We start from the raw sequence: 13,114 nt of genomic DNA, 5'->3' as shown, positions 1-13,114 counted from the left end.
TCACCAGGCAGAGGAGGCTCCTCCCGGCAGAGCTCTCCCGAATCCTGTCCCAGTCTTTATCCAGGCACACCTTCCTCTCTTCCCCCATTCCCTCTGGGGTCACAAGATCTCCCCAGAGCAGCTGCCTTGCTCGCTGGGCCTGGGCTGTGAGTGCAACCTGGCAGGAGGGAGTGCCTGTGTTTCAATAGACTGCCTGAGGAAAGGTAGACCTTCTGTCACTGAAGTCCCTGCCCAACAAGGGAACCTGACCTGGTACCAGAAGATCCAATATAGAGCAGTTGAAGGAAGAGATGGGCAGATGCCAAGGCAAGAACTCCTCCAACAATCTAAAAAACAACATGAAATCACCAGATCCCAACGACCCTACAATAATAGGACTTGAACCTCTTAATTCAGAAGAATTGGAAAAAAATGCCATTATGAAAGCAATAGAGTCCCTTAAACAGGATATGAATAACCCTTAAAGAACTGGATGAGAAGTACAACAAAAAGATTGAAGAAATGAGTAAAGAAATGGATGAGAAGTATAACCAAAAGTTTGAAGAAAAGAGTAAATCTGTGAATGATACACTGGGAAACCAAGAAAAAAACAATCAAACAGGTAGTGGAAACAGTTCAAGAATTGAAAACTGAAATGGAGGCAATGAAGAAAACACAAAACGAGGGCCGGTTGGATATGGAAAATCTACGTAAACGAACAGAGACTACAGAATCAAGCATAACCAATAGGATACAAGAGATGGAAGAACAAATCTCAGAGTCTGAACATACCATAGAGAAAATAAATGCGCAGATCAAAGAAAACAGCAAATCCAACAAATTCTCATCACAAAACATTCAAGAAATCTGGGACACAATAAAAAACCAAATGTAAGAATAATAGGGATTGAAGAAGGAGAAGAACTGCATATCAAAGGCCCAGAAAATATATTCAACAAAATTTTAGAAGAAAAGTTTCCCAACCTAAAGAATGATATCCCTATGAAGGTTCAAGAAGCATACAGAACACCGAATAGACTGAATCAAAAGAACAATATCCCCTTGCCATATAATAATCAAAACACAAAAGATACAGATTGAAGAAAGAATATTAAGAGCTGCAAAGGAAAAAGGTCACGTAACTTATAAAGGTAAACCTATCAGACATACACCAGACTTCTCTATGGAAACCATGAAAGCCAAAAGGTCCTGGATAGAGGTACTGCAGAAACTAAGAGACCATGGATGCAAACCCAGACTACTATACCCAGCCAAGCTATCATTCACTATCAATGGAAAAAACAAAATATTCCAGGATGAGAACAAATTTAAACAATTAGTAGCCACAAACCCAGCCTTACAGAAAGTAATAGAAGGAAAATCACAACCCAAAGAATCCAACTTTGCCAACACTGCCTACAATAATTCAGACATCTAGTGACCCTTCACGAGCTTAACTCAAAGAAGGGACACATACAAACTCTATTAAACAAACAAACAAAAATTAATAATAACCGGAGTCAACAGCCACTGGTCATTAATATCACTTAATATCAATGGACTCAATTCACCTATAAAAAGGCACAGACTTAGAGATTGGATATGAAAACAGGATCCAATATTCTGCTGTTTACAAGAAACACACCTCAACCACAAAGACAGACATCTACTCAGAGTAAAAAGTTGGGAAAAGGTTTTTCAGGCAAACGGACCTAAGAAACAAGCAGGTGTAGCCATTCTAATTTCCAACAAAATTGACTTCAAAGAAAAATCAATCAGAAGAGATGGAGACGGACATTTTATACTCATAACAGTAACAATTCACCAGGAGGAAGTCTCAATCCTGAATATCTATGTCCCTAATATAAAGCCTCCTACTTTTGTAAACGAAACACTTCTAGACCTCAAGGCAGTCATCAATCCACAGACACTAATAGTAGGAGACTTCAACACTCCTCTCTCACCAATGGACAGGTCAATCAGAGAGAAACCTAGCACAGAAATAAGAGAATTATTGGAGGTATTGAATCAAATGGACTTAACAGATATCTATAGAACATTCCACCTAAATAGGAAAGAATATACCTTCTTCTCTGCTGCTCATGGAACCTTCTCGAAAATTGACCACATACTGAGTAACAAAGCAAACTTTCACAGATACAAAAAAATATTAGTAACCACCTGTGTCTTGTCAGACCACCATGGATTAAAATTAGAATTCAACAACAATGCTAACCCCAGGAAGTCATCAAACTCATGGAAGTTGAACAGTCAACTACTAAATCACCCCTGGGTCAAGGACGAAATTAAGAAAGAAATTAAAGACTTCCTTGAATTTAATGAAAACAAAGACACAACATACTCAAACCTATGGGACACTATGAAAGCAGTGCTAAGAGGAAAGTTCATAGCAATAGGCGCCCAAATAAAGAAAACGGAGAAAGCACACATTGGAGACCTAACAGCACACTTGAAAGCTCTAGAAAAAAAAGAAGTGATACACCCAGGAGATCTAGAAGACTGGAAATAATCAAACTGAGGGCTGAAATCAACAAAATAGAAACGCAGAAAACAATCCAGAGAATCAATGAATCAAAAAGCTGGTTCTTGGGGAAAATCAACAAGATTGACAAGCCCCTATCCAAATTAATCAAATGGCAGAGAGAGAACATGCAAATTAATAAGATCAGAAATGAAAAGGGTGACATAACCACAGACACAGAGGAAATTCAGAGAATCAATAGATCTTACTACTAAAATTTATATGCCACAAAGTTGGAAAATGTAACAGAAATGGACATTTTTTTAGATAAGTACCATATACCAAAGTTGAACCAAGACCACGTGAACAATCTAAATAGACCTGTCAGTCGTGAAGAATTAGAAGCTGTTATCAAAAATCTCCCTACCAAAAAAAAGCCCAGGACCAGATGGTTTCAATGCAGAATTGTACCAGAACTTCCAGGAAGAGCTAATAACTATACTCCTTAATGTATTTCACAATATAGAAACAGAAGAATCATTGCCAAACACTCTTTATGAAGCTACAGTTACTCTGATACCAAAACCACACAAAGACACAACCAAGAAAGAGAATTACAGACCAATCTCAGTCATGAACATTGACGCAAAAATACTCAATAAAATACTGGCAAACCGAATACAAGAATACATTAGAAAAATCATCCATTATGGTCAAGTGGGCTTCATCCCAGAGATGCAGGGTTCGTTCAACATACACAAATCTATCAATGTAATCCATCATATAAATAAACTGAAAGAAAAAAACCATATGATCATTTCATTGGATGCTGAAAAAGCATTTGACAAAATACAACACCCCTTTATGATAAGGGTGTTGGAGAGATTGGGTTTACGAGGATCCTACCTGAATATAATAAAAGCAATATATAGCAAGCGGACAGCTAACATCAAATTGAATGGAGAGAAACTCAAAGCCATTCCACTAAAATCAGGAACACGACAAGGCTGTCCACTCTCTCCATACCTCTTCAATATAGTGTTTGAAGTTCTAGCAATAGCAATAAGACAAAGGGGATCAAGGGCATTCGAATTGGAAAGGATGAAGTTAAACTTTCGTTATTTGCTGACGATATGATAGTGTACATAAGCGACCCCAAAAACTCTACCAAAGAACTCTTACAGTTGATAAACACCTTTAGTAATGTGGCAGGATAGAAGATCAACTCCAAAAAATCGGTTGCCCTCCTATACACAAAGGACAAAGAAGCAGAGAGGGAAATAAGAGAAACATCACCTTTCACGATAGCCACAAATAGCATAAAATATCTTGAGGTAACTCTAACCAAGGAAGTGAAAGACCTATTTGACAAGAACTTTAAGTCTTTGAAGAAAGAAATTGAGGAAGATACCAGAAAATGGAAAGACTTCCCCTGCTCTTGGATTGGGAGAATCAACATAGTAAAAATGGCAATTCTACCAAAAGCAATCTATAGATTCAATGCAATCCCCATCAAAATCCCACCAAACTTCTTCACAGACCTTGAGAAAACAATAATCAAGTTTATATGGCAAAACAAAAAACCCAGGATAGCCAAAACAATCTTATACAATAAAGGAACTTCTGGAGGCATTACCATCCTTGACTTCAAACTCTATTACAGAGCAACAGTGTTGAAAACAGCTTGGTATTGGCATAACAACAGAGAAGTCGACCTGTGGAATCAAATAGAAGATCCGGATATTAACCCACAAACCTATGAACACCTAATATTCGACAAGGGAGCTAAAGGTAGGGGAAGAATGGGGAAAGCTCGCTGGACCGGGATGGGGGAGGGAAGAAGGATGAACATGGGTTCAGGGAAGAATATATTTCAACTATGGGAGTCATTTTAGTGTTTACTGGAGACTTGATTATATATGGGATCCCAGGTCCAAGGAGAGATCCCCAGATTGTTCTCTGGACAGAGGAGAGGGTGCCTGAACCGGCCTTGGCCCATAACCATACTGATGAATATTTTGCTTATCACCATAGATCCTTCGTCTGGCGATTGATGGAGATGGAGACAAGACCCACATTGGAACACTGGACTTAACTCCCTGGGTCTGGATGAGAGGCAGAGAGAAAGAGAACGTGAGTGGAGAGGGCAGGGCCAGAGGGAACCTTCATCTGACAATGAATGGCGATACAGACGGAGACCCACATTGGAGCACCGGACTGAGCCCCCCAAGGTCCAAATGAGGAGCAGAAGGAGGACGAAAATGAAAAAGTAAATCAGGACTGCGAGGGATGCGATCTCCCATTGATACAAGGGGACTGATCTAATGAGCGTTCACCAAGACCAGCTGGACTGGGACTGAGCGAGGATGTGATCCAACCAGATTCTCTGAAAGTGGCCGGATTCTCTGAATGTGGCTGGCCAAGAGTCTTTCTGAAAAGCCATTGACAATGACACTGGGACTTGTTTCCTCTGCATATACTGGATTTTGGGGATCCAGTCTGTTTGGATACTCATCTTCCTGGACCTGGAGGGAAGGGGGAAGAACTTGAACTTCCCACAGGGCAGGAAACCCTGACTGATCTTGGTGGTGGAAAGGAGGAGGGGGGAGTGGGAGGATGTTGGGAGGAGGAGCAGAAATGGAAACTTTTATAATTTAATAAAATTACTTTCTTAAAAAAAAAGAAGTTCTGTCCTTTTAACATTTAGGTTTAGGATCCATCTGTAGTTAAATGTTGAGCTCGTAAATTGTTTCTCCTGTGTAGAGTAGCATTCCACTGCTAAACTGAAGTAGAGCATAATTGATAATAGAATTAATGGTATAAGAATTTACCAGTTCTGAGGAGACATTAAGTCACACAAAGTAGAATTTAAGTAATGGAGGACTGCATCCCAAATTCCCCAAATATTAGTATGCTAATCATGCCTGTTAGATATTAGTATCATGAGATGCAAATGTTTGTTCACTGTAGGGCCCTGGGTCTACCCTTGCTCCTGGGGTGCATCTTGAGGATTGTTTCTGGTCAGCCAGCTAAAACATGCTGTTTCTTCCTGTGCTCCCTCTGCCTTTGCCTGGTGATTAGCTGTAGGACATTGTTTCATCTTTGGTATGGTAATTTCTCACCTGCCTGGGAGGAAATCCTTGTGCAGCAGCTAGGTATAATAGATTTTCCCCAAAGTTGAATAAATGGCATTCGGTTGATCTCCTTTCAAATGACCCAGGTCTCTTATGTGTTCTTTCAATCTCCAGGCCCTTACCCAGCCCACATATGGTGCAGTGGCAGGCAAACTGTACCAAAGGGGTAACACAGAATCGGGTGTTACAGTTCACCAGAATTAATAAGCCATTAAGGTACATTCCTATAACAAATGAGACAACCATGATTTACAACCAGCCAAAAGACCCAATTCCCAGTCAAAAACCTCTAACATGCTTTTAACAGGGCCATTACAGGGTCACAACCTGTGTGCCATGAAAGGATACTAATTCTAGAACAGCTGCATTTTTCAGTTTTTAGAAAAGCAGTTTACAGTCAATATCCTTTATCCTGATTGAGGTGGACTTGAATCCTGTCTGTAGCCCCACAGGATATTACCCTTGTTATCCTCTTGGCTAACCACCATAAATTTTTGCATTACTAGTATGCTGCACCAAAGAGTTCTAAAATTATCAGTTTGAGTCATATCTTGGGGCGTCCATTGGAATAGCAATAGAAGGATTTGTGTGGAACATGGCTTCTCCCTTCAGACCAGAAGAGTAGGAACAGTATACTGTGTACAATGGAAGGGGGACAAAGACTGGACAATAACTAGATCACAGAATGAAATTTAAGGGACTGAGAGCTTCAGGGGTATCCATTACAAAGGAGAACCTGGTTGGGCACAGCATGTGACTTTCTGTGTAATTTCCCATCATACCTTAATTCCTTGCATGTGAATGAAGACAGACACCAGTGGGTATAGAGTTTATGGAGGATAGCTTGAACTACTACATATTTAGTTTCCAATTAGTGAACTCTCCCATGCAGATATGTTCAATCCTGGTTGACAGAGTGAAGTCAGCTCAGATGTTTGAGACACATGTTATTGACTGTAACTCAATGTTTCAGCATACAGCACTCAGCAGCTAACATTTTACATGGGACAAAGTCAAGGTTCTCTTACTAATGGCATTCTCCCTACCAGGGAAGTGTCTTCTTAGTTTCAAAGTCCATATAGCTGAGTGTTCAATTATTTTTATCATTTTAAGAAGTCAATTATTGGTTATCATTTTTTAGATTTCATTTTCTTCAGTGGCATGACTGTCATCATTGCTTTGTTTCTATTTTCCAATGTTTCCCAGGTCTTGAATTTCATTCTATGTTTTAAGTGCTGTTTATTTATTCATCTTTTTATTTATATCAGCTTAGAGCAGTGATTCTCAACCTGGTGGTCCATGAATCATTTTGGGGGGACCAAATACTGACCCTGAATGAACCCTTACTTGGAATGTCTCATAGGGTTGTAAGAGTATCCTGAGAATCCTCAACAACATGTCATCAGCACAGATCCTAAATCTGTTTGACAAATGCCTTGGCCTTCCTCCTATCCTGCCTCTTCTATGGTAGTTCATAGACTGACGTTCCCCTGGTGCTTTGAAAAAAATATTCCCACAGACCACTGGGAGGAGAAAGTGAGCAGTAGTGAGGGTGGCCACACCAGCCTGCTGAGAGGAAATGCTTAAGCAGCAGTGAGACAGGCTGGACAAGCCCAGACCACGGGAAGGGGAACCGTGAGAAACAGGTAGCTGAGCTAGAATGTTGGGAGAAGTAGTATAGCAGCAGTGCAACAGGCCAGTCCAGGCCGGATGGCTGGGAGGAGAAGCATAAACATCAGCATGAAGGGACAGACTGTGTCAGGCTGCTGGGGAGGAGAAGCCTGAGCATAGTGGTGTTATTGGGACAGACTACTGGGAAGAAAAGTGGGAGCAGCAATGTAGCAAGTCATGATGATAGCAGTGGCCTCCAGATATTATCTGACCACTGGAGCTTCAGTTTCAATCTTGCCAACACTAAGATGTATGATCATCTGAGCCTTGGGCCCATAAGCACCTAGGGGAGCAATGACCAAAGGCTCTCTTCTGCCCACACCTAAAGAAGCAATCAACATAGCAATGGTCCCCAACTACAGGAGTTGGATAAAATGGACCCCCTGAAACACAGACTCTCCCTATTCTGATTGGAGGAAGAGATGTATAGACAACAGTCTTAGAATACACTCAACAACATAAAGAGCAAGACAGCACCACCAGACACTAGTGGTTCTACAATAGCAAGGTCTGAACATCCCAATGCAGGTGAAGCAGAAGAAAATAACCTTAAAATAACTTTATAAAGATGACTGAGGTCTTTAAATGGGAAATAAAAATTAACTTAAAGGGCATAAAGGGGCCGCCGCCGGGTGATGCGGGTGATGCGGTGACCGCTGCGGCAGGCCCAGTAGCTGAGTGGGCCTCGGCCCTCAGCTCGTCGGATCCGCGCTTCGGAGCTCTGGGTCTTCTCTGGCTGACTCGCAACCGCTCAGGCGGTCTCAGGCCCCCCTCGCCCCTTCACCATCCCTCCCCCATCCCCGTCCCCACCTTGGGGGCCGTCGCCACCGTTTCCCACCATGGCTCTGAAGAGAATCCATAAGGAATTGAATGACCTGGCCCGAGATCCTCCAGCACAGTGTTTAGCAGGTCCTGTTAGAGATGATATGTTTCATTGGCAGGCTACAATAATGGGGCCAAATGACAGCCCCTATCAGGGTGGAGTGTTTTTCTTGACAATTCATTTCCCAACAGATTACCCCTTCAATCCACCTAAGGTTGCATTTACAACAAGAATTTGTCATCCAAATATTAACAGTAATGGCAGCATTTGTCTTGATATTCTACGATCACAGTGGTCTCCAGCACAATTTCAAAAGTACTTTTGTCCATCTGTTCTCTGTTGTGTGATCCCAATCCAGATGATCCTTTAGTGCCTGAGATTGCTCAGATCTACAAAACAGATAGAGAAAAGTACAACAGAATAGCTCGGGAATGGACTCAGAAGTATGCGATGTAATTAAAGAAATTATTGGATAACCTCTACAAATAAAGCTGGGGAACTCTGAAAGAGAAAGTCCTTTTGATTTCCATTTGACTGCTTTCTATGAGCCCACGCCTCATCTTCCCCTGTGCACATGTTTACCTGACACAGCAGTGCTGCGTGTTGTACATACTTGGAACAACAAACTAGAAATACTGTACTTCTGTACCAACATTGCCTCCTAGCAGAGAAGTGTGTGTGTGAGAAGCCAGTTCTCCGGGCATAACCTAGGTGTGAGACTAAAAGCTTTCCTTATTGACCTAAATTTGGATAATGGCAAGATGTGAGGGATAATGGGTACACAGTGTTTGCTTGATGGGAGGAAAAAAGCTCCAGTGACCCATAGGAGATTGTTTTTAAGTGGAACCCATCTAATCTCAAACAGTCATAAAAAGCACGGTGAAGAACATGAAGCTGTTTCTGTATTCATTTCACCCTGAAGGACCTACAACTTAGGTGAATGTTATGACCAAACAGATTAGACTCTGCCTACACGCTGTATTTAAGGTCTGAGTTTGACTGATCAACATTTAAATGGACTGGAGCTGTTAGTACATACAGTGTGGTGGACTTTGTTCCCAACACTTTCACATCTCTCTGCCCTTTCAGCCTTCTTCCTTTTAGTCCCTTTCCATAATCTTTGGTTTGTATGTGGTTTCTCAGTTAATACATAGCTAATAGCTCTTATTTTTCTTATGTTTTCCTATTTCGATGTAAGGGTGAAAATTCATTTGATGGAAATACTTGTGTATATTTAAAGACCCAGTTGCTCCTCTGGAGCTTGTACGTTCAAGAATGATTAATCTGTGTAATAAACTGATTACTACAGTCAAAAATAATTAACTTAAAGAAATGGAGGAAAAGACAAACAAAAAATCGAAAGAAATCAACAAATTCCTTAAAGAAAACCAAGAAAAAGCAGTCAAACAAGTGAAAGAAATAGTTCCCGACTTGAAAACTGAAATAGAGTCAATAAAAAATAAACACAAATCAAAGGAAAATGGAGATAGAAAATCTGAGTAAACAATCAGGAACTACAAATGTAAGCATAAACAACAGAATACAAGAGACAGAAGAGTGAATCTTAGGCCTTGAAGACATTATTGAGGAAACAGATACACCACACAAAGAAAAATGCTAAATCTAATAAATTCTTAAGACAAAATACCGGGAAATATGAGACACCATTAAAAGACCAAACTTAAAAATAACAGGAATTGAAGAAAATTCAGCTCAAAGGCACAGAAAATATATTCCATAGAGTCATAGGAGAATGCTTTCCTAACCTAAAAATGTCAAACCTATGAAAATGCAAGAAGCTTAAAGAATACCAAATAGAGTAACAAAAGAAGAATGTCCCCTCATGTCATATCAAAATATTTTCATTTTCACAATTTCTTCAGTTCATATATTTTAATTGTTCCTATTTCTATTTTAGGTCTTGAACAGATTCATTCACTTCTGTCAACTGTTTCTTTGTTTATGTTTTGTCTTTCTTTAAGGGGTTTATTAATTTTCTCCAATACTTCATTTATCCTTTCTCTGCTTTCTTTAAGGGATTCATTTACTTCGTCTTTAAGGACTTCTGTTATCTTTACAAAGTTGATCTTAATTGTGCTTTAACTTGGTTGGAATATTCAGAGCTTGCAATAGTAGGATAGCTGGAATCTGGTAGTGACTTATTGCTTTGGCTGTTGTTGACTGTGTTTTTATGCTGGTGTCCAGGTATCAGGGTTTGAGGTATTTGTGGGTCTAGGTACCAATTTCTCAGCTTGTCTTTGTTGCATTGGTGTTTTGCTCATTGGTTTCTATTTGCTCTCTAGTTTTCTGCTTTATGTGGCCTATGGTTGAACAGGGCCTCTCATCCAAAATTAGGGCTGGAAATCTTACAGATGGTGTGGCCTTTGCTCCAGCAGGGAGAGTCTGCCCATGTTTGTGCCGGAAAGGGGAGGAGAAGGTAGGCAACTTGGAGATAGTGTTGAAGCGGACTGAGAATGAGAAAGGTCAGTTGGAAGGTGGCCTACATAAGACTTCTTGCAGATAGTGCGTGGGTCTCCACCGAAGTTGAAGGCTACAGCACAGAGAAGAGGAGGGACGTGGGATAGGGAATAGTATTGGGATTATTAAAGGAGTGGAGGAGGTACACAGATAAACCTCAGTGAATTTCTGGTAACTGGCATAGGTGCTGATCCAGCAGTCTTTATCTCAGTTTTTCTACCTGTTTTTTGGATGATGTGGCCTGCACTTGAGCAGAGGCTATGCATCTGATATAGGTGTGGGTACATGGTTTGGAGTATAGCTGTAGGGTTGCTGTACATAGGTGGGTACAGCTGTAGGGTTGCTGGAGGATTGTGTCTGTGGGAATGTAGGGAATGTGGAAATTTTATGGGCTTGTGGTCTGCCTATCGGTTCTTCTAACTGTTGTGACATATACATGAGTCTGCCCAAGTTGGGAGGTGTAACACAGTCATATTCCTGTTTTTATGAATGGGAACATGTCCTGTGCCATTATATGTTGTAAATATTTATTTATTTTTTATTTACAACATGTGAGAGTCAAGAGATTGTCTTAAGTGTCAGAAGAGACTTTGGACATTTGTGGTGTTTGGGCTGGTACAGATTATAAGGATCACTGAACTTAGACGAAATGCAGTTCTATTTTATTTGTATTTATTCTGTTTTCATACTATATATTCTGATTGAATTCTCCTTTTTCTCTACTCATTCTAGTTCCTCCCACACCAAATCTCCATTCTCCCAGTTCAACTGCTTCCTTTTCCCTTTAAAAAAATGTGTAAAAGTGCAGACCTCCCAGGGATATCAACTAAATAAATCATACCAAGGTGCAATAGGACTAGGCACAAACTCTTCTTTCAAGACTAGACTAGATAATGCAAAAGAAGCAAAAGGGTCCTAAGAACAGACAAAAAAGTCAGAGACACCATGACTCCTACAGTTAGGAGATTCACTATCATCCCAAAGTAAACAACCATAGCATGTATGCAGCCATGAAGACTCTGTAATTGCTACATCAGCTTCTTTGAGGCACTATATGTCCTACTTGATTATGTGGGTTATATTCTCCTTATTTCCTCAACCTCTGAATGCTAAAATACTCACACCCTCCTTCTACAAGAATCCTAGTGTTCAAGCTAATGTTTGGTTAGGGATCTCTGCATGAGCTTCCATCAGCCCCTGGAAGAAGCCACTTTAATAACAAGTAGGCCAATACCAACCTATGATTATAGCAGGAAATAGTTAAGAATCATTTTATTGATATTTTCTGGTCAGCTGTATTTGGTTCTACTCTTGTTCTCTGAACCATTGGAGTTTTAGTTCCTTATCATCTAGGCAGTGTCAGTTATGGGCTTTCTCTCACAGAATGGGCTTCAAGTTAGACCAGTCATTTATTGGACACTAAGAAAGCTCCGAGTCACCAGTGCCCCAGCATATCTTGCAGGTAGTACAAGTGTGTGTTGAATATTTTGCAGTTGGCTTGGTGTCACAGTCCCACTGGGAGCTTTATGTGGTTACAGAAGTTGGCTAGTTCAGCCTCCATACTCTTGATTACTAGGAATCCTCACTGGGGTCACTTTTATAGGTTCCAGAAAGTTTTCACTACACTGTTTCCACATCCCCTGTTAAAAGCTCCCCTATTCCAGTCATTTCTCCTTTTCTGTTCCTCATCTGTCTCCTCCTTGCTCACCTAATCCTTCTTCTTATCCCCCCCTGCCTCCAGTACACCCACAAAATCTATATCTGCTTACCAGGGAGATCCATGCACCTCCCCTAAATCTGGTCTTGTTACTTAGCCTCTGTGTTTCTGGATTTTACTGTGATTAACTGTGATTACTGTGATTATACTTTACTTAACTGCTAATATCTCCCTATTACTGAGTAAATACCATATTTTTCTGTGTGATTCTGCTTTTCCTCACCTCGGATATTAAAGAATTCAAAAAGCTAGAGAAAAACAAGCCAAATAATTCAATTAAATGGGAACACCTCTAAACAGAATTCTCAATAAAAGAATCTAAAGTGACTGAGAAACACTTGAAGACATGTTCAACATTCTTAGCCATCAGAGAAATTAATATTAAAAATTCATCTTACACCTGTTTGAATTGTTTAGATTCATAATACAAGTGACAGCTAATACTAGCAAGGACATGTAGCAAGGGGATCCATTGCTGTTACAAATGCAAACATGTCCAGCCAATGTGAAAATCAATTTGCAGTCCTCAGGAAATTGGGAGTCAATCTACCTCAAGACCCAGCTATACCACTGTTGGACAATATCCAAAAGATCCTACTATAAGTACATTTGTTCAACTCTATTCTTAGTGGCTTTGTTCATAAAAGTCATAGACTTTCGTATCTGGAAGAAATCGTGTTGATTGATGATTGATGTGGGAAGGCTCCTCCACTGAGTGTGGCAATATCCCTAAGAAATACACCCAAAAGACCCTACGACAAGGACATTTGCTTATCTGTATTTAGAGTGGCATTGTTCATAAAAGCCAAAGACTGCTGTATCTGGAAGAG

General features: G+C 40.4%; 1 pseudogene; it reads left to right on the top strand.

Annotated features, from left to right (window-relative positions):
* Positions 1-8,040: 8,040 nt before the first annotated feature.
* LOC146893725 (ubiquitin-conjugating enzyme E2 D2 pseudogene) lies at positions 8,041-8,602 on the top strand (annotated as a pseudogene).
* Positions 8,603-13,114: the final 4,512 nt, after the last annotated feature.

The sequence above is a fragment of the Myodes glareolus genome, chromosome 22 (genome assembly GCF_982192425.1).
Source record: "Myodes glareolus chromosome 22, mMyoGla1.1, whole genome shotgun sequence".
Lineage (NCBI taxonomy): Eukaryota > Metazoa > Chordata > Mammalia > Rodentia > Cricetidae > Myodes > Myodes glareolus.
The sequence above is the reverse complement of the archived record's forward strand: the minus strand, read 5'-3'. Positions and strand labels throughout refer to the sequence as shown.